Source organism: Henckelia pumila, chromosome 1 (genome assembly GCF_033568475.1).
Source record: "Henckelia pumila isolate YLH828 chromosome 1, ASM3356847v2, whole genome shotgun sequence".
NCBI lineage: Eukaryota > Viridiplantae > Streptophyta > Magnoliopsida > Lamiales > Gesneriaceae > Henckelia > Henckelia pumila.
In genome coordinates this window covers 10475960-10496259 of record NC_133120.1, presented here as the reverse complement: position 1 = coordinate 10496259, position 20300 = coordinate 10475960, and the positions used below count along the sequence as shown (strand labels likewise).

At 44.5% G+C, this 20300-nt stretch overlaps 7 non-coding genes and 14 pseudogenes across 7 annotated transcripts; all 21 read right to left on the bottom strand.

Moving 5' to 3' along the window:
- Window positions 1–8578: 8578 nt before the first annotated feature.
- Window positions 8579–8697, bottom strand: LOC140876626 (5S ribosomal RNA; annotated as a pseudogene).
- A 399-nt stretch (window positions 8698–9096) lies between these two features.
- Window positions 9097–9215, bottom strand: LOC140876536 (5S ribosomal RNA). The gene has a single exon (XR_012148841.1). It is a non-coding gene; the product is annotated as a 5S ribosomal RNA (ribosomal RNA).
- Window positions 9216–9612: 397 nt separating this feature from the next.
- LOC140876648 (5S ribosomal RNA) lies at window positions 9613–9730 on the bottom strand (annotated as a pseudogene).
- Window positions 9731–10110: 380 nt separating this feature from the next.
- Window positions 10111–10229, bottom strand: LOC140876671 (5S ribosomal RNA; annotated as a pseudogene).
- Window positions 10230–10631: 402 nt separating this feature from the next.
- On the bottom strand, window positions 10632–10749 carry LOC140876619 (5S ribosomal RNA). The gene has a single exon (XR_012148922.1). It is a non-coding gene; the product is annotated as a 5S ribosomal RNA (ribosomal RNA).
- A 403-nt stretch (window positions 10750–11152) lies between these two features.
- Window positions 11153–11271, bottom strand: LOC140876692 (5S ribosomal RNA; annotated as a pseudogene).
- Window positions 11272–11672: 401 nt separating this feature from the next.
- On the bottom strand, window positions 11673–11791 carry LOC140876645 (5S ribosomal RNA; annotated as a pseudogene).
- A 788-nt stretch (window positions 11792–12579) lies between these two features.
- LOC140876686 (5S ribosomal RNA) lies at window positions 12580–12698 on the bottom strand (annotated as a pseudogene).
- A 378-nt stretch (window positions 12699–13076) lies between these two features.
- On the bottom strand, window positions 13077–13195 carry LOC140876585 (5S ribosomal RNA). The gene has a single exon (XR_012148888.1). It is a non-coding gene; the product is annotated as a 5S ribosomal RNA (ribosomal RNA).
- A 401-nt stretch (window positions 13196–13596) lies between these two features.
- On the bottom strand, window positions 13597–13715 carry LOC140876656 (5S ribosomal RNA; annotated as a pseudogene).
- A 397-nt stretch (window positions 13716–14112) lies between these two features.
- LOC140876674 (5S ribosomal RNA) lies at window positions 14113–14231 on the bottom strand (annotated as a pseudogene).
- Window positions 14232–14630: 399 nt separating this feature from the next.
- LOC140876669 (5S ribosomal RNA) lies at window positions 14631–14749 on the bottom strand (annotated as a pseudogene).
- A 398-nt stretch (window positions 14750–15147) lies between these two features.
- LOC140876652 (5S ribosomal RNA) lies at window positions 15148–15266 on the bottom strand (annotated as a pseudogene).
- Window positions 15267–15662: 396 nt separating this feature from the next.
- On the bottom strand, window positions 15663–15781 carry LOC140876564 (5S ribosomal RNA). The gene has a single exon (XR_012148868.1). It is a non-coding gene; the product is annotated as a 5S ribosomal RNA (ribosomal RNA).
- Window positions 15782–16178: 397 nt separating this feature from the next.
- On the bottom strand, window positions 16179–16297 carry LOC140876641 (5S ribosomal RNA; annotated as a pseudogene).
- A 316-nt stretch (window positions 16298–16613) lies between these two features.
- On the bottom strand, window positions 16614–16731 carry LOC140876638 (5S ribosomal RNA; annotated as a pseudogene).
- A 398-nt stretch (window positions 16732–17129) lies between these two features.
- Window positions 17130–17248, bottom strand: LOC140876699 (5S ribosomal RNA). Its single transcript, XR_012148938.1, has one exon. It is a non-coding gene; the product is annotated as a 5S ribosomal RNA (ribosomal RNA).
- A 403-nt stretch (window positions 17249–17651) lies between these two features.
- Window positions 17652–17769, bottom strand: LOC140876875 (5S ribosomal RNA). The gene has a single exon (XR_012149106.1). It is a non-coding gene; the product is annotated as a 5S ribosomal RNA (ribosomal RNA).
- Window positions 17770–18594: 825 nt separating this feature from the next.
- On the bottom strand, window positions 18595–18713 carry LOC140876675 (5S ribosomal RNA; annotated as a pseudogene).
- A 398-nt stretch (window positions 18714–19111) lies between these two features.
- Window positions 19112–19229, bottom strand: LOC140876631 (5S ribosomal RNA; annotated as a pseudogene).
- A 401-nt stretch (window positions 19230–19630) lies between these two features.
- Window positions 19631–19749, bottom strand: LOC140876622 (5S ribosomal RNA). Its single transcript, XR_012148925.1, has one exon. It is a non-coding gene; the product is annotated as a 5S ribosomal RNA (ribosomal RNA).
- Window positions 19750–20300: the final 551 nt, after the last annotated feature.

The following is a 20300-nucleotide window of genomic DNA, read 5'->3' as shown; positions in this document are numbered from 1 at the left end:
TCTCACGATTTTGGGGTAGTTTTCAGGAGGCATTGGGTACCACTCTGAGTTTGAGCACTTCATATCATCCGGAGACTGATGGGCAGTCAGAGCGGACGATTCGTACGCTGGAGGATATGCTACGTTCTTCTGTCATGGATTTTGGCTTATCTTGGCAGAATCAGTTACCTTTGATCGAATTTGCCTACAATAAAAGTTATCATCATAGTATTGCTATGGCACCTTTCGAGGCATTGTACGGTCGACGGTGTCGTACTCCGTTATTCTGGGATGAAGTCGGGGAACGACAAGTCGAGGGTCCTGAATTAGTGTAGAAGATTGTAGACAAGGTAGATTTGATCAAGCATAGGATCAAAGTTGCTCAAGATAGACAAGCCAGTTATGCTAATATTCACCGCAGGCCACTTCAGTTTGAGCCTGGTAAATATGTGTTTCTCCGAGTATCACCTTTTAGAAAGGTGATGAGATTCGGCGTGAAAGGCAAGTTGTCTCCTCGTTTCATTGGGCCTTTCCAGATACTGGAGAAGATCGGAGATGTTGCATATCGTTTGGCTTTACCGCCAAATCTTTCCAGTATACATAACGTTTTTCATTTGTCGTTGCTTCGACAGTATATAGCTGATGAATCTCATGTGATTCAGTCCACTGATATTCAGCTAGAGTCAGATCTGTCTTTTGTTGAACAACCAATTCGTATCCTAGACAGGATGGAGAAAATTCTTCGGAACAAGACTATACCACTTGTGATGGTACAGTGGCAACGCCGAGGCGTTGAAGAAGCAACTTGGGAAACTGAAAGTCGTATGCAAGCAGAATATCCTGAGTTGTTTGCTTTATACTTTTGATTTACCATGTAAGATGTAATTTCAGTTGTTGTAATAAAACATGGTTTGATGTTTCATATTGTTATCTTAATTTGTTTTTAAATGTTATTTCGCGGACGAAATATCTAAAGGTGGGGAGAATGTAGTAACCCAGAGACCATTTTAAGATAATAATATGTTAAACATGATTAAGGGTTGGTAATTAATCAATTTCGGAGTAATATTGGACTTCGGAAGAGAATATGGGCTTTTGAGTTTGGGCCGGATCGGAAGCTCCGAACCCAGATCGAAAGTTCCGATCCTGGCCGGGAATTTTGCCTATAAATAGGGCTTCTCAGATTTATTTCTGAATTACGAATTCCCGAGTTTCTTTCTTCAGTTATATAGTGTGAGATATACACTTGAGGGCCCTATCGGTTATAATAGAGGTTCTGGAATAACCAAGGTGTGGTTATAGTCATCCGGGACTAGCGACTCCAAAGGGCTAACTACGGACGAAGGTATGGTCCGGGAATCTATTTAAGTTTTGAGAGTACTTATTAGCTTAGTTAAGGCTTATAGAATTTATGTAGTGATACGGTGAACTTTTGAATATAGGCTTGGAACCTAGGATCTTACTATACTTGAACTAGCCTAGAGGTACGTACACATTGACTGAGATTGCCAGCGAGTATACATGTTTATATATGCATTTATTTGGAATTATTATATGACATGAGATATGATTTACCGCTTTCTATATTCATATGTCATGTGCATATACACGTTGAGCCTATACCTTGTTATACCTGACTATAGAGCCGCTCAGCTCTATACTCGATAGTCTGTCACTGAGAGTACCGCGACGGAGGGGGCATTTATGTCTGTCTACTCTGGTGTACTAGACGAGTGTGGTTGCACCCAGAGGTTGATCCGTGCGGTGGCAGCACTCATGTGGCGCCGGTTCTGAGCATGACTTTTCAGATGACCCTGTACCAGTCATCATGTTGCATGCATTATATACATATGTTTACTCATGTCTATGTACTGGGCGTTAGCACTCACGTCCTAGTTGTTATCTTGCACACCCTATTTCATGGGGCAGGTCGCAGGATGGACGGAGCTGGTAGTTCAAGGCAGGACTAGGGAGCAGGAGCCTTGAGGATTTTATTATACAGGATTGATATAGCTGTATAATGTTTAAGTTTTCGATTTGGTTGTATCACTACAGTATTAAGCCTGGATTATTTACTAAGCTGATATGTAAATTATGGATTATGTTTCCGCACGTTTTACTCTGTTCCATATATTGTTGTATTAAGTTTAATGCATGCTATTAGTTGCCAGTTAGTAGGTGATTCCATGCAGGGTCACTACATTTTTGGTATCAGAGCATGCTTAGATTTTGGGATTAGTACTTGAGATTTAGTTTAGTCTTGAGTAATTCTTGCGCATTTGGGATTTTAATGTGCAATTCTTTTCAGGATATGGCTGACGAGAGTCACGGTAGTATTGGTCAGGGAGGTGGTCATCATCATCGTCATCACCTCCATCATGATGATCAACATCGTCATCATGAGGGTAGACGTCGCTACTCTATTAATAAGTTCATGCAAGTAGGACCGAAACCCTTGGTGGGAGGCGAGAATCCTGAACAAGCTAGAAGTTGGATGTCTAAACTCGAGAGTACTTTTCGTGCTTTCGATTGTACTGAGGATCAGAAATTGGAAGTTCTAGAATTCGTTCTAGAGGATCGAGCACGTTTTTGGTTGGATGCCAAGGCTGCTCAGGCACGTACTGAGAGAGGACAGGTGACTTGGGGGATTTCTGTCGGGAGTTCTAGAAATTATATTTTCCTCCGGCTGTTCGCCAAGCACGATCTATGGAGTTGCTTACTCTGAGGCAAGGATCAATGACTATTGATCAATATCAGCAACGATTTCTTGATCTGCTACCTTTCAGTCCTCATATCAATGAGAGTGATGCATCGAAGTATGATATCTTTCTACAAGGTTTGAACCAACATATCTACTCTCAGGTTGTCGTCTGTGATGACCCGGTATCTTTTGAGACTTTGGTGAACCGTTGCCGTCTTGTGGAGACTAGCAACAGGCGTGCACAGTTGATGATGTCAGCACAGCATAGTGGATCTTTTGAGGCTCGAGCTCAATCTGTTGTGCAATCTGGACCTACATCTTCTTCTACTCCTACTACTTCATCTGGATCTCGTGGTTCACGAGGTATGTTTCGTTTTGGGAAGAAGAAGAAGAAGGAGGAGTTTTGTAGCCATTGTGGAGGGAAGCATCCTGCAGCTTTATGTCGGAGAGCTACTGGTGCTTGTTATATTTGCGGTCAGCAGGGACATCTGCGGAGAGATTGTCCTCAGCACATGAGTTCTGCTAGTGGATCGGGATCACAGGTTGGATCTCAGGCTTCTATTGTTCCACGTCAGCAGCCAGCACCACAGAGTTCTTCTGGTTATCGTCCACAAACTCAAGGGCAGGTGTTTGCTCCGTCTCAGGAGCAGGCTACAGAGGGAAGCGATCGCATGTTGGCAGGTACCTTTCTGTTATGTGGTATTCCTGCATTTGTATTAATTGATACTGGAGCATCGCATTTTTTTATTTCTAGTCGCTTTGTTAAGAGACATAGATTACCTTATGTATCATTAGATATGGATTTAGTTGTATCTACTCCGTTGGAGCAAGAGATAGTAACTAAGCGTCTAGTGATGGGTTGCCTTCTGGAGTTTGAGGGTAATGTGATAGTAGCTAATTTGATGATATTAGCGATGGCAGGTTTTGACTGTATCTTGGGAATAGATATGCTGACTTTGTATCATGCTACTGTGGATTGTTATCAGCGTCTGGTACAGTTTCATCCGGATGAGGGTGATAGCTGGTATTTTTATAGTGAGGTTGCGCGACCTCCGATGCCACTTGTTTCGGCTCTGAAGGCATGTCATGTCTTGGAGTCAGGTGGGGAGGGCTACCTCATCTATTCAGTTGATATGTCCACGAGTAGTACGGGTATTGATCAGTTACCGGTTGTCAGCGAGTTTCCTGATGTATTCCCTGATGAGATTCCTGGTTTTCCTCCGGTGCGAGAGGTTGAATTTGGTATTGATCTAATACCAGGAACTACGCCTATATCCCGAGCACCTTATCGTCTGGCACTGTCAGAGATGAGGGAATTGAAACAGCAGTTACAAGATCTGCTTGATAAGGGATATATTCATCCGAGTGTTTCTCCGTGGGGAGCACCTGTTTTATTTGTCAAGAAAAAGGATGGATCGATGCGATTATGTATTGATTACAGGCAGTTGAATCGTGTCACCATCAAGAATAAGTATCCTTTGCCGCGGATTGATGATCTGTTCGATCAACTACAGGGTACTTCTGTTTACTCAAAGATAGATATGAGATCTGGATACCACCAGATGCGGGTACGAGACTCAGATATATCTACGACTACCTTCAGAACCAGATACGAGCATTATGAATTTCTGGTGATGCCATTCGGTTTGATGAATGCACCGGCAGTCTTCATGAATCTGATGAATCAGATATTTCGAGAGTATCTGGATAGATTTGTCATCGTCTTCATTGATGATATTCTTGTCTATTCTCATGACAAGGATGAGCATGCACAACATCTAAGGATTGTTTTACAGACGTTACGAGATAAGCAGTTATATGCAAAGTTGAGCAAGTGTGAATTTTGGCTTGATCGGGTTGTGTTTCTCGGTCATGTGATTTCTAATGAAGGGATATCTATTGATCCTAGTAAGATAGAGGCAGTGCTGAACTGGTCTCGACCGACGACGGTTGCTGAGATTCGTAGTTTCTTGGGTCTAGCGGGATATTACCGTCGGTTCATCGAGAATTTTGCACAGTTGGAAAGGCCTTTGACTCAGCTTACATGGAAAGATGTTGCCTTCATTTGGTCCTCGGATTGTGAGGAGTCATTTCACGAGCTGCGTAGACGTATTACTACTGCACCTGTGCTAGCTCTACCTTCTGGATCAGGAGGTTATGTTGTCTATACTGATGCCTCTGGTCAGGGGTTAGGATGTGTTGACACAGCATGGACATGTTATTGCCTATGCTTCTCGACAGTTTAAGACGCATGAGAGTAATTATCCAGTGCATGATCTCGAGTTAGACGCCATTGTATTTGCGCTCAAGATTTGGAGGCATTATCTTTATGGCGAGAAATTTGAGATATTCACGGATCACAAGAGTTTGAAGTATTTATTCACTCAGGCGGAGTTGAATATGCGACAGAGACGCTGGATGGATCTTCTGAAGGATTATGATTGTGAAATCAAATATCATCCACGTTCTGTTAATCTTACTGCTGATGCCTTGAGTCGGCAGGTGAGACTTTCTGCACTTCAGACTAGTGAAGTATCTCATATGATTCAAGAGTGCTGTTCATTGAGTTTTACGCTCAAGCACATGAAAGGGAGGAATGGAATTCGATTGTATACTATTCTATCTGAGCCAGCATTGTATTCTCGGATCAGAGATGCTCATATATCTGATGTTAAGACTCAGCATTTGGCACGTCTAGACAATAGAGTTAATACATCTAGATTCCATTTTCAGGCAGATGATTTATTGTGCCTATCTAATCGAGTGGTTGTACCTAATGATGCGGAGCTCAGGAATGATATTCTTTCTCAAGCTCATAGGAGTCGCTTATTAGTCCATCCTGGAAGCATGAAAATGTATAAGGATTTGCGAACTAGATTCTGGTGGAAAGGGATGAAGAGGAGTGTGTATCAATTTGTTTCGAGATGTTTGGTTTGTCAACAGGTCAAGGCTGAACATCAACGACCAGGTGGATTACTGCAGAATCTTGAGATTCCCGAATGGAAGTGGGAGCATGTGACTATGGACTTTGTTACCCACTTGCCTATGACGTCACGTCAGTGTGATGCTATCTGGGTTGTCGTTGACCATTTGACAAAATCAGAACACTTTATTCCTTATAACCGGGAGTATTCTTATGATCGCATGGCACGCTTATATATCCAGGAGATAGTGCGATTACATGGGATTCCAGTGAGCATAGTCAGTGATAGAGACCCGCGATTTATCTCACGATTTTGGGGTAGTTTTCAGGAGGCATTGGGTACCACTCTGAGTTTGAGCACTTCATATCATCCGGAGACTGATGGGCAGTCAGAGCGGACGATTCGTACGCTGGAGGATATGCTACGTTCTTCTGTCATGGATTTTGGCTTATCTTGGCAGAATCAGTTACCTTTGATCGAATTTGCCTACAATAAAAGTTATCATCATAGTATTGCTATGGCACCTTTCGAGGCATTGTACGGTCGACGGTGTCGTACTCCGTTATTCTGGGATGAAGTCGGGGAACGACAAGTCGAGGGTCCTGAATTAGTGTAGAAGATTGTAGACAAGGTAGATTTGATCAAGCATAGGATCAAAGTTGCTCAAGATAGACAAGCCAGTTATGCTAATATTCACCGCAGGCCACTTCAGTTTGAGCCTGGTAAATATGTGTTTCTCCGAGTATCACCTTTTAGAAAGGTGATGAGATTCGGCGTGAAAGGCAAGTTGTCTCCTCGTTTCATTGGGCCTTTCCAGATACTGGAGAAGATCGGAGATGTTGCATATCGTTTGGCTTTACCGCCAAATCTTTCCAGTATACATAACGTTTTTCATTTGTCGTTGCTTCGACAGTATATAGCTGATGAATCTCATGTGATTCAGTCCACTGATATTCAGCTAGAGTCAGATCTGTCTTTTGTTGAACAACCAATTCGTATCCTAGACAGGATGGAGAAAATTCTTCGGAACAAGACTATACCACTTGTGATGGTACAGTGGCAACGCCGAGGCGTTGAAGAAGCAACTTGGGAAACTGAAAGTCGTATGCAAGCAGAATATCCTGAGTTGTTTGCTTTATACTTTTGATTTACCATGTAAGATGTAATTTCAGTTGTTGTAATAAAACATGGTTTGATGTTTCATATTGTTATCTTAATTTGTTTTTAAATGTTATTTCGCGGACGAAATATCTAAAGGTGGGGAGAATGTAGTAACCCAGAGACCATTTTAAGATAATAATATGTTAAACATGATTAAGGGTTGGTAATTAATCAATTTCGGAGTAATATTGGACTTCGGAAGAGAATATGGGCTTTTGAGTTTGGGCCGGATCGGAAGCTCCGAACCCAGATCGAAAGTTCCGATCCTGGCCGGGAATTTTGCCTATAAATAGGGCTTCTCAGATTTATTTCTGAATTACGAATTCCCGAGTTTCTTTCTTCAGTTATATAGTGTGAGATATACACTTGAGGGCCCTATCGGTTATAATAGAGGTTCTGGAATAACCAAGGTGTGGTTATAGTCATCCGGGACTAGCGACTCCAAAGGGCTAACTACGGACGAAGGTATGGTCCGGGAATCTATTTAAGTTTTGAGAGTACTTATTAGCTTAGTTAAGGCTTATAGAATTTATGTAGTGATACGGTGAACTTTTGAATATAGGCTTGGAACCTAGGATCTTACTATACTTGAACTAGCCTAGAGGTACGTACACATTGACTGAGATTGCCAGCGAGTATACATGTTTATATGTTGCATTTATTTGGAATTATTATATGACATGAGATATGATTTACCGCTTTCTATATTCATATGTCATGTGCATATACACGTTGAGCCTATACCTTGTTATACCTGACTATAGAGCCGCTCAGCTCTATACTCGATAGTCTGTCACTGAGAGTACCGCGACGGAGGGGGCATTTATGTCTGTCTACTCTGGTGTACTAGACGAGTGTGGTTGCACCCAGAGGTTGATCCGTGCGGTGGCAGCACTCATGTGGCGCCGGTTCTGAGCATGACTTTTCAGATGACCCTGTACCAGTCATCATGTTGCATGCATTATATACATATGTTTACTCATGTCTATGTACTGGGCGTTAGCACTCACGTCCTAGTTGTTATCTTGCACACCCTATTTCATGGGGCAGGTCGCAGGATGGACGGAGCTGGTAGTTCAAGGCAGGACTAGGGAGCAGGAGCCTTGAGGATTTTATTATACAGGATTGATATAGCTGTATAATGTTTAAGTTTTCGATTTGGTTGTATCACTACAGTATTAAGCCTGGATTATTTACTAAGCTGATATGTAAATTATGGATTATGTTTCCGCACGTTTTACTCTGTTCCATATATTGTTGTATTAAGTTTAATGCATGCTATTAGTTGCCAGTTAGTAGGTGATTCCATGCAGGGTCACTACAGGACTTCCCAGGGGTCACCCATTATAACACTGATCTCGCCCAAGCACGCTTAACTTTGGAGATCTGATGGGATACGATACATTAGTGCTGGTATGATCGCACCCAACAGTGAATGAATTCTTTATTGTTTTATCTCTCGAATTGCGGATCGGAGGAACAGGCGGTTGCACTTTCAAACAGACATAACTTTCGACCGACTGAGAGTTACGGGAGCTTCAGCCTGCTCACGCGACGCTTGTCTCGTTACCTATAGAGACGGAGATGCTCAAATTCCAGCCCGGAGATGGACTTTCGAGGCGTTTTTCCCTTAGGTCACGTTGGGACCCACCGAAACGGCCCGTATCACCCAGATCGCACGTTCATGTCGTGTGATTCAGTCTATTGCATCTTTTCTATCCAAAGATTCGGACTAAAATAGTCGGGAATACGACAGCGAGGAATCGAAAGCACAAGAAGTACGAGTAAGAAAAAAAAAGAAATTAATGAAAAAGGGGTGCAACACGAGGACTTCCTAGGGGGTCATCCATCCTAGTACTACTCTCGTCCAAGCACGCTTAACTTCATAGTTTTGATGGGATCCGATGCATTAGTGCGGGTACGATCGCACCCAATAGTTAATGAATTCTTTATTGTTTTGTCTCTCGAATTGCGGATCAAAGGAACAGGCGCTGCACTTTCAAATGGACATAACTTTCGGCCGGCTGAGAGTTACGGGAGCTTCAGCCTGCTCACGCAAAGCTCGCCTCGATACCTACAGCGTGCAACTCGGTATAAAAGACGGAGACTCTCAAATTCCAACCCGAAGATAGACTTTCGGGGCTTTTTTCCCGTAGGGCACATTGGGACCCACCGAAGCGGCCCGCGTCACCCATGTCGCACGTTAACGTCGTGTGATTCATTCTATTGCATCTTTTCTATCCGAGGATTGGACTGAAAGATTCGGGAACAGGACAGCGAGGAATAAAAAAAAACAAGAAGTACGTGTAAGAAAAAAAAATTAATGAAAAAGGGGTGCAACACAAGGACTTCATAGGGGGTCACCCATCCTATTACTGCTCTCGCCCAAACACGCTTAACTTTGGAGTTCTGATGGGATCCGGTGCATTAGTGCTGATATGATCGCACCCAATAGTGAATGAATTTTTTATTGTTTTGTCTCTCGAATTGCAGATCGGAGGAACAGGCGCTGCACTTTCAAACGGACATAACTTTCGGCCGGCTGAGAGTTATGGGAGGTTCAGCCTGCTCACGCGAAGCTCGTCTCGATACTTATAACGTGCATCTCGTTCTAAGATACGGGGACTCTCAAATTCCAACCCGAAGATGGACTTTTGTGTAGTTTTTCCCGTAAAGAAAGTTGGGACCCACGAAGCGGCCTGCGCCACCGAGATCGCACATTCACGTTGTGTCATTCAGTTTATTGCATCTTTTCTATCCGCGGATTGGACTGAAAGAGTCGGGAATAGGACAGCGAGGAATCGAAAGAATAAGAAGTATAAGTAAGAAAAAAAAATTAATGAAAAAGGGTTGCAACAGAGGACTTCCCAGGGGGTTAACCATCCTAATACTGCTCTCGCCCAAGCATGCTTAACTTCGGAGTTCTGATGGGATCCGGTGCATTAGTGCTGGTATGATCGAACCCAATAGTGAATGAATTCTTTATTGGTTTTTCTCTCGAATTGCGGGTCAGAGGAATAGGCGTTGCACTTTCAAACGGACATAAATTTTGTCCGGCTAAGAGTTACGGGATCTTCAGCCTGCTCATGCGAAGCTCATCTCGATACCTACAGAGACAGAGACGCTCAAATTCCAACCCAGAGATGAACTTTCGGGGCATTTTTCTCGTAGGGTACGTTGGGACCCACCGAAGTGGCCCGCGTCACTTAGATCGCACGTTCACGTCGTGTGATTCAGTATATTTTATCTTTTCTATTCGCGGGTTGGACTGAAAGAGTCGGGAATAGGACAGCAAGAAATCGAAAGAACAAGAAGTACGAGTAAGAAAAAAATATTAATGAAAAATGGGTGCAACACGAGGACTTCCCAGGGGGTCATCCATCCTAGTAATGCTCTCGCCCGAGCACGCTTAACTTTGGGGTTTTGATGGGATCCGGTGAATTTGTTCTTGTATGATCGCACCCAACAGTTAATGAATTCTTTATTGTTATATCTCTCGAATTGCGGGTCGGAAGAACAGGCGCTGCACTTTCAATTGGACATAACTTTCGGCCGGCTGAGAGTTACAGGAGCATCAGCTTGCTCACGCAAACCTCGTCTCGATGCCTACAGCACGCATCTCGGTATAAGAGACGGAGACTCTCAAATTGCTACCCGAAGATAGACTTTCGGGGCGTTATTCCCGTTGGGCAAGTTGGGACCCACCAAAGCGGCCCGCTTCACCCAGATCGCACGTTCACGTCGTGTCATTCTGTCTATTGCATCTTTTCTATCCGCGGATTGGACTAAAAGCTTCGATAATAGGGCAGCGAGGAATCGAAAGAACAAGAAGTACACGAGTAAAAAAAAAAGAAATTAATGAAAAAAGGTTGAAATAGAGGACTTCCCAGGGTGTCACCCATCCTAATACTGATCTCGCCCAAGCACACTTAACTTCGGAGTTCTGATGGGATCCGGTGCATTTGTGCTGGTATGATCCCAACAAACAGTGAATGAATTCTTTATTGTTTTGTCTCTCGAATTGCGGATCGGAGGAACAGGCGTTGCACTTTCAAACGAACATAACGTTCGGCCTCCTGAGAGTTACGGGAGGTTCAGGCTGCTCACGCGAATCTCGTCTCGATACCTACAGCGTGCATCTCGGTCTAAGAAATGGAGACTCTCAAATTCCAACCCGAAGATGGACTTTTGGTGCGTTTTTCCCGTAGGGCAAGTTGGGACCCACCGAAGCAGCCCGCGACACCCAGATCGCACATTTACGTTGTGTCATTCAGTCTATTTCATCTTTTTCTATCTGCGGATTGGACGGAAAGAGTCGGGATTAAGAAAACAAACAATCGAAAAACAAGAAGTACAAGTAAGAAAAAAAAAGTAATTAATGAAAAAAGGGGAGCAACAAGAGAAGTTCCCAGGGGGTCACCCATCCTAATAATGCTCTCGCCCAAGCACGTTTAACCTTGAAGTTTTGATGGGATCTGGTGCATTAGTGCTTGTATGATTGCAACCAATATTGAATGAATTCTTTATTGTTTTGTCTCTCAAATTGCTGATCAGAGGAACAGGCGCTGCACTTTCAAACGGACATAACTTTCGGCCAGCTGAGAGTTACGGGAGCTTCGTCCTGCTCATGCGAATCTCGTCTCGATACCTACGGCGCGCATCTCGATCTAAGGGATGGAGACTCTCAAATTACAACCCGAAGATGAACTTTCGGGGCTTTTTTCCAGTAGAGAAAGTTGGAACCCACCGAAGCGGCCCACGTCACCCAGATCGCACGTTCACATCGTGTCATTCTGTTTATTGAATTTTTTCTATCCGCGAATTGGACTGAAAGAGTCGGGAATAAAACAACGAGAAATCGAAAAAACAAGAAGTACGAGTAAGAAAAAAAAGAAATTAATTAAAAAGGGGAGCAACGCGAGGACTTCCTAGGGGGTCACCCATCCTAGTACTGCTCTCTCCCAAGCACGCTTATCTTCGGAGTTCTCTTGGGATCCTGTGCATTAGTGCTAGTATGATCGCACCCTACAGTGAATGAATTCTTTATTATTTTGTCTCTCAAATTGCGTATCGGAGGAACAGGCGCTGCACTTTCAAACGGACATATCTTTCAGCCGGTTGAGAGTTACGGGAGCTTCAGCCTACTCACGCATAGCTCGTATCGATACCTACATCGCACATCTCGGTCGAAGAGACGGAGACGCTCAAATTCCAGACCAAAGATTGAACTTTTGGGGCGTTTTTCCCGTAGGGCATGTTGGGACCCATCGAAGCGGCCAGCGTCACCCAGAACACACGTTCACGTCGTCTGATTCAGTCTATTGCATCTTTTCTATAAGCGGATTGGACTGAAAAAGTCGGGAATAGGACAGCGAGGAATAGAAAGAACAATAACTACGAGTAAGAAAAAAAAAGAAATTAATGAAAAAGTGATGCAACACGATGACTTCACAGGGGTCACCCATCCTAGTACTACTCTCGCCCAAGGATGCTTAACTTCGGAGTTCTGACGGCTGAGAGTTACGGGAGGTTCAGCCTTCTCACGCGAAGCTCATCTCGATACCTACAGCGCACATCTTGGTCTAAGAGACGGAGACTCTCAAATTCCAACCCGAAGAAGGACTTTTGGGGCGTTTTTCCCGTAGGGCATGTTGGGAACCAAAGAGGCCCGACTCACCCAGATCGCACGTTCATGTAATGTCATTCAGGATACTGCATATTTTCTATCCGCGGATTGGACTGAAAGAGTTGAAAATAGGACAGCGAGGAATCGAGAAACAAAAAGTACGAGTAAGAAAAAAAATTAATGAAAAAGGTGAGCAACACAAGGACTTCCCTCGGGGTCACCCATCCTAGAACTGCTCTCGCTCAAGCACGCTTAAATTCGAAGTTCTTATGGGATCCTGTACATTAATGTTGGTATGATCGCACCCTACAGTTAATGAATTCTTTAATATTTTGTTTCTTGAATTGCGGTTCGGAGGAACAGGCGCTGCACTTTCAAATGGACATATTATGGGAGCTTCAGCCTGCTCACGCGAAGCTCGTCTCGATACCTACAACACGCATCTCGGTCCAAGAGACGGAGACTCTCAAATTCCAACCCAAAGATGTAATTTTGCGGCGTTTTTCCCGTAGGGCATGTTGGGACCCATCGAAGCGGCCCACATCACCCAAATCGCACGTTTATGTCGTGTCATTCAGTATATTGCATCTTTTCTATCCGAGGATCGGACTGAAAGAGTCGGAAATAGGACATCGTGGAATTTAAAGAACAAGAAGTCTGAGTAAGTAAAAAAATTAATGAAAAAGGGGTGCAACACGAGGACTTCCTAGGGGGTCACCCATCCTAGTACTGCTCTTGCCCAAGAACACTTAACTTCGGAGTTCTGATGGGATTTGGTGCATTAGTGCTGGCATGATCGCACCCAACAGTGAATGAATTCTTTACTGTTTTGTCTCTCGAATTGCGAATCGGATGAACAGGCGCTGCACTTTCAAACGGACATAACTTTCGGCCGGCTGAGAGTTACGTGAGGTTCAGCCTGCTCACGCAAAGCTTGTCTCAATGCCTACAGCGTGCAACTCAGTTCAAGAGACGGAGACTCTCAAATTCCAACCTGAAGATGTACTTTGGTGGTGTTTTTCCTGTAGGGAAATTTGGGACCCACTAAAGCGGCCCGTGTCACCCAGATCACTCGTTCACGTCGTGTCATTCAGTCTATTCAATCTTTTCTATCCGCAGATTGGACTGAAAGAGTCGGGAATAGGACAGCGAGGAATCAAAAGAACAATAAGTACGAGTAAGAAAAAAATTAAATTAATGAAAAAGGGGTACAACACGAGGACTTTCCAGGGGGTCACCCATCCTAGTACTGCTCTCGCCCAAGCAAGCTTAACTTCGGAGTTCTGTTGGGATCCTGTGCATTAGTGTTGTTATTATCGAACCCAACAGTTAATGAATTCTTTATAATTTTGTTTCTCGAATTACGGATCAGAGGAACAGGCGCAGCACTTTCAAACGGACATAACTTTCGGCCGGCTGAGAGTTATGGGAACTTCAACCTGCTCACGCAAAGCTCGTCTCGATACATACACCGCGCATCTCGGTATAAATGACGGAGACTCTCAAATTCCAACCCGGTGATAGACTTTCGCGGCGTTATTCCTGTAGGGCACATTGGGACCCACCGAAGCAGCCCGCGTCACCCATGCCGCACGTTCACGTCGTTTGATTCAGTCTATTGCATTTTTTCTATTCGTGGATTGGACTGAAAGAGTCGGGAATAGGACAGCGAGGAATCAAAAGAACAAGAAGTACGAGTAAGAAAAAAAATTAATGGAAAAGGGGTGCAACACGAGGATTTCCTAGGGGGTCACTCGTCTTAGAATTGCCCTCAACCAAGCACGCTTAACTTAGGAGTTCTGATGGGACCTGGTGCATTAGTGCTGGTATGATCGCACCCAATAGTGAATGAATTCTTTATTGTTTTGTCTCTCAAATTGCTGATCGGAGGAACAGGCGCTGCACTTTCAAACGGACATAACTTTCGGTCGGCTGAGAGTTACGGGAGGTTCAGCCTGCTCACGCGAAGCTCATCTCGATATCTACAGCGCGCATCTCGGTTTAAGAGATGAAGACTCTCAAATTCCAACCCGAAGATGTACTTTCGAGGCGTTTTTCCCGTAGGGCAAGTTAGGACCCACCGAAGCGGCCCGCGTCACCCAGATCACACATTCACGTCGTGTCATTCAGTCTATTGCATCTTTTCTATCCGCGGATTGGACTGAAAGAGTCGGGAATAGGACAGCGAGAAATCGAAAAACAAGAAGTACGAGTAAGAAAAAAAAGAAATTAATGAAAAAAGGTGCAACACAAGGAATTTCGAGGGGGTCACCCATCCTAAAACTGCTCTCGCACAGGCACGCTTAACTTCGCAGTTCTTATGGGATCCTGTGCATTAATGCTGGTATGATCGCACCCAACAGTTAAGGAATTCTTTATTGTATTGTCTCTTGAAATGCGGATCGGAAGAACAGGCGCTGCACTTTCAAACGGACATAACTTTCGGCCAGATGAGAGTTACGGGAGATTCAACCTACTCACGCGAAGCTTGTCTCGATACCTACAGCGCTCAACTCGATCTAAGAGACGGAGACTCTCAAATTCCAACCCAAAGATAGACTTTCGGAGCGTTTTTCCCATAGGGCAAGTTGGGACCCACCGAAGCTGCTTGCGTCACACAGATCGAACGTTCACGTCATGTCATTCAGTCTATTGCATCATTTTTATCCGCGGATTGAACTGAAAGAGTCGGGAATAGGACAGCGAGGATTAGAAATAACAAGAAGTACGAGTAAGAAAAAAAAATTAATGAAAAAGGGGTGCAACTCGAGGACTTTCCAGGGGGTCACCCATCTTAGTACTGCTCTCGCCCAAGCACGCTTAACTTCGCAGTTCTGTTGGGATCTTGTGCATTAGTATTGGTATGATCGCACCCAACAGTTAATGAGCTTCTTATTGTTTTCTCTCTCGAATTCTGGATCGGAGGAACAGGCGCTGCACTTTCAAACGGACATAACTTTCAAACGGCTGAGAGTTACGGGAGCTTCAGCCTGCTCACGCAAAGTTCGTCTTGATACCTACAGCGCGCATCTCGGTATAAGAGACGGAGAATTTTAAATTCCAACCCGAAGATATAGTTTTGGGCCGTTATTCCCGTAGGGAACGTTGGGACCCACCAAAGTGGCCCGCATCACCCATGTTGCACATTCACATCGTGTGATTCAGTATATTGCATCTTTTCTATCCACGGATTGGACTGAAGGAGTCAAGAATAGGATAGCGTGGAATTGAAAGAACAAGAAGTACGAGTAAGTAAAAAATTAATGAAAAAGGGGTGCAACACGAGGACTTCCTAGGGGGTCACCCATCCTAGTACTGCTCTCGCCCAAGCACGCTTAAATTCGGAGTTCTGATGGGATCTGGTGCATTAGTGCTGGTATGATCGCACCCAGCAGCGAATGAATTCTTTATTGTTTTGTCTCTCAAATTGCGGATCGGAGGAACAGGCGCTGCACTTTCAAACGGACATAACTTTTGGCCGGCTGAGAGTTACGGGAGGTTCAGCCTGCTCACGTGAAGCTCATCTCGATACCTACATCGTGCATCTCGGTCTAAGAGACGAAGACTCTCAAATTCCAACCTGAAGATGGAATTTTTTGGCGTTTTTCCCCTAGGGAAATTTGGGACCCATCAAAGTGTCCCGCGTCACCCAGATCACACGTTCACGTCATGTCATTCAGTCTATTGCATCTTTTCTATCCGCGGATTGGACTGAAGGAGTCAAGAATAGGACAGCGTGGAATTGAAAGAACAAGAAGTACGAGTAAGTAAAAAAATTAATGAAAAAGGGGTGCAACACGAGGACTTCCCAAGGGGTCACCCATCATAGTACTGCTCTCACCCAAGCACGCTTGACTTCGGAGTTCTTCTTTGATCCGGTGCATTAGTGCTTGCATGATCGCACCCAATAGTTAATGAATTCTTTATTGTTTTGTTTCTCGAATTGCGGATCGAAGGAACAGGCGCTGCACTTTCAAACGGGTATAAGAGATGGAGACGCTCAAATTCCAACCCGAAGATTGAACTTTCGGGGAGATTTTCCCATAGGGCACGTTGGGATCCATCAAAGCGGCCCACGTCACCCAGATCGCACGTTCACGTCATGTGATTCAGTCTATTGCATCTTTTTTATCCGCAGATTGGACTGAAAGAGTTGGAAATAGGACAACAAGGAATCAAAAGAACATGAAGTACGAGTAAGAAAAAAAAAATTAATGAAAAAGCGGTGCAACACGAGGACTTCCTAGGGGTCACCCATCCTAGTACTGCTCTCGCCCAAGAATTCTTAACTTCGGAGTTTTGATGGGATCTGGTGCATTAGTGCTGGTATGATCGCAACCAACAATGAATTAATTCTTTATTGTTTTCTCTCTCGAATTGCGGATCGAAGTAACAGGCGCCGCACTTTCAAACGGACATAAATTTCGGCCGGCTGAGAGTTATGGGAGCTTCAGCCTACTCACGCAAAGCTCGTCTCGATACCTACAATGCGCATCTCGGTATGAGAGACGAAGACACTCAAATTACAACTCGGAGAAATACGTTCAGGGCATTTTTCTCGTAGGGCATGTTGGGACCCACCGAAGCTCCCCGCGTCACCCATGTCGCATGTTCACATCATGTGATAAAGTCTATTGCATCTTCTCTATCCGCGGATTGGGTAGAAAGAATCGGGAATAGGACTGCGAGAAATCGAAAGAAAAAGAAGTACGAGTAAGAAAAAAAAATTATTGACAAAGGGGTGCAACACGAGGACTTCTTAGGGGGTCACCCATCCTAGTACTGTTTTCGCCCAAGAACGCTTAACTTCGGAGTTCTGATGGGATCCGGTGCATTAGTGCTAGTATGATCGCACCCAACAGTGAATGAATAATTTATTGTTTTGTCTCTCGAATTGCGGATCGGAGGAACAGGCGTTGCACTTTCAAGCGGACATAAATTTCGGCCGACTAAGAGTTACGGGAGCTTCAGCCTGCTCACGAGAAGCTCATCTTGACACCTACAATGCGTATCTTGATCTAAGAGACAGAAACGCTCAAATTCCAACCCGGAGATGGAATTTTGGGGCATTTTTCCCGTAGGGCACGTTGGGACCCGCTGGAGCGGCCCGCGTAACCCAGATCGCACGTTCATGTCGTGTGATTCAGTCTATTGCTTCTTTTCTATCCCCGGATTGGACTGATAGAGTCGGGAATAAGACAGCGAGAAATCTAAAGAACAAGAAGTACGAGTAAGAAAAAAAAAGAAATTAACGAAGAAAGGGGTGCAACACGAGGACTTCCCAACGGTCACCCATCCTAGTACTACTCTCGCCCAAGAACGCTTAGCTTTGGAGTTCTGATGGGATCCGGTGCATTAGTGCTGGTATAATCGCAACCAACAATGAATGAATTTTTTATTGTTTTCTCTTTCGAATTGCGGATCGGAGGAACAAGCACTGCACTTTCAAACAGACATAACTTTCGGTCGGCTGTGAGTTATGGGAGCTTCGTCCTGCTCACGCAAAGCTCGTCTCGATACCTAAAGAGCGCATCTCGGTATAAGAGACGAAGACTCTCAAATTCCAACCAGGATAAATACTTTCGGGGCATTTTTCCCATAGGGCATGTTGGGACCCACTAAAGCGGCCCGCGTCACGCAGATCGCCTGTTCACATCGTGTGATTCAGTCAATTGCTTCTTTTCTATCCGCGGATTCGACTGAAAGAGTCGGGAATAAGACAGCGAAGAATCTAAAGAACAAGAAGTACGAGTAAGAAAAAAAAAATTAATGAAAAAAGGGTGCAACACGAGTACTTCCCAGGGGATCACCCATCCTAGTAATGCTCTCGCCCAAACACACAACAATTAATGAATTCTTTATTGTTTTGTCTATCGAATTGCGGATCGGAGGAACAGGCGCTACACTTTCAAATGGAGGAACATGCGCTTCACGACTTGATACCTACAGTGCGCATCTCAGTCTAAGAGACGGAGACGCTCAAATTCCAACCCGAAGATGGACTTTTGGGGAGTTTTTCCCGTAGGGCACATTGGGACCCACCGAAGCGGCCTACGTCACCGAGATTGCACGTTCACGTCATGTGATTCAGTCTATTGCATCTTTTCTATCCGCGGATTGGACTGAAAGAGTCAAGAATAGGACTGCGAGGAATCAAAAGAACAAGAAGTACGTGTAAGAAAAAAAAAGAAATTAATGAAAAATGGGTGCAACACGAGTACTTCCCAGGGGGTCACCCATCCATGTATTGCTCTCGCCCAAACAAACTTAACCTTTGAGTTCTGATGAGATCCGGTGCATTAGTTCTGGTATGATCGCACCCAACAGTGAATGAATTCTTTATTGTTTTGTCTCTCGAATTGCGGATCGAAGGAACAGGCGTTGCACTTTAAAACGGACATAACTTTCGACCGGCTGAGAGTTACGGGAGCTTCAACCTACTCACGCGAAGCTCGTCTCGATACCTGCAGCATGCATCTCAGTCAAAGAGACGAAGACTCTCAAACTCCAACCCGAAAATGGACTTTCGGGGCGTTTTTCCTGTAGGGCATGTTGGGACCCATCGAAGCAGCCCGCATCACCTAGATCGCACTTTAACGTCGTGTCATTCAGTCTATTGCATCTTTTCTATCCTCTGATTGAACTGAAACATTCGGGAATAGGACAGCGAGAAATCGAACGAAAAAAAAGTACGAGTAAGAAAAAAAAATTAATGAAAAATGGGTACAACACGAGGACTTCCCATGGGTCACCCATCCTAGTATTGATCTCGCCCAAGCATGCTTAACTTCGGAGTTCAGATGGAATCCGGTGCATTAGTGATGGTATGATCACACCCAACAGTGAATGAATTCTTTATTGTTTTGTCTCTCGAATTGCGGATCAGAGGAACAGGTGCTGCACTTTCAAACAGACATAACTTTCGGCCGGCTGAGAGTTACGGGAGCTTCAGCCTGCTCACACGAGGCTCGTCTCAGTACCTACAGCAGGCATCTCGTTCTAAGAGACGGAGACGTTCAAATTCCAATCCAAAGATGGAATTTCGGGGAGTTTAACCGGTAGGGAACATTGGAACCCATTGAAGCGGCCAGCGTCACCCAGATCACACGTTCACATCGTGTGATTTAGTCTATTTCATCTTTTCTATCCATGGATTGGGCTGAAAGTGTCGGGAATAGGACATCGGGGAATCAGAAGAACAAGAAGTACGAGTAAGAAAAAAAATAAATTAATGTAAAAGGGGTGCAACACGAGGACTTCCCAAGGGGTCACCAATCCTAGTAATGCTCTCGCCCAAGCACGCATAACTTCGGAGTTTTGATGGGTTCCGGTGCATTAGTGCTGGTATTATCGCACCCAACAGTGAATGAATTCTTTATTTTTTGTCTCTCGAATTGCGGATCGGAGGAACAGGTGCTGCACTTTCAAACGGACATAACTTTCAATCGGCTGAGAGTTACGGGAGCTTTAGCCTGCTCACGCAAAGCTTGTATCGATACCTACAGAGCGCATTTCGTTCTAAGAGGCAAACATGCTCAAATTCCTACGTGGAGATGGACTTTCGGTGCCTTTTTCTCATAGGGCATGTTAGGACCCACCGAAGCGGCCCGCGTCACCCAGATTGCAGGTCCACGTCGTGTCATTCTGTCTATTGCATCTTTTCTATCCGCGGATTGGACTGAAAGAGTCGGGAATAGGACAGCGGGGAATCGGAAGAACAAGAAGTACGAGTAAGAAAAAAAGAAATTAATGAAAAAGGGTTGCAACACCCTAAGTGGGTCACCCATCCTAGTACTGCTTTCGCCCAAGAACGCTTAATTTCGGAGATCTGATGGGATCCGATGCATTAGTGCTGGTACGAACACACACAACAGTGAATGAATTTTTTTATTGTTTTGTCTCTCGAATT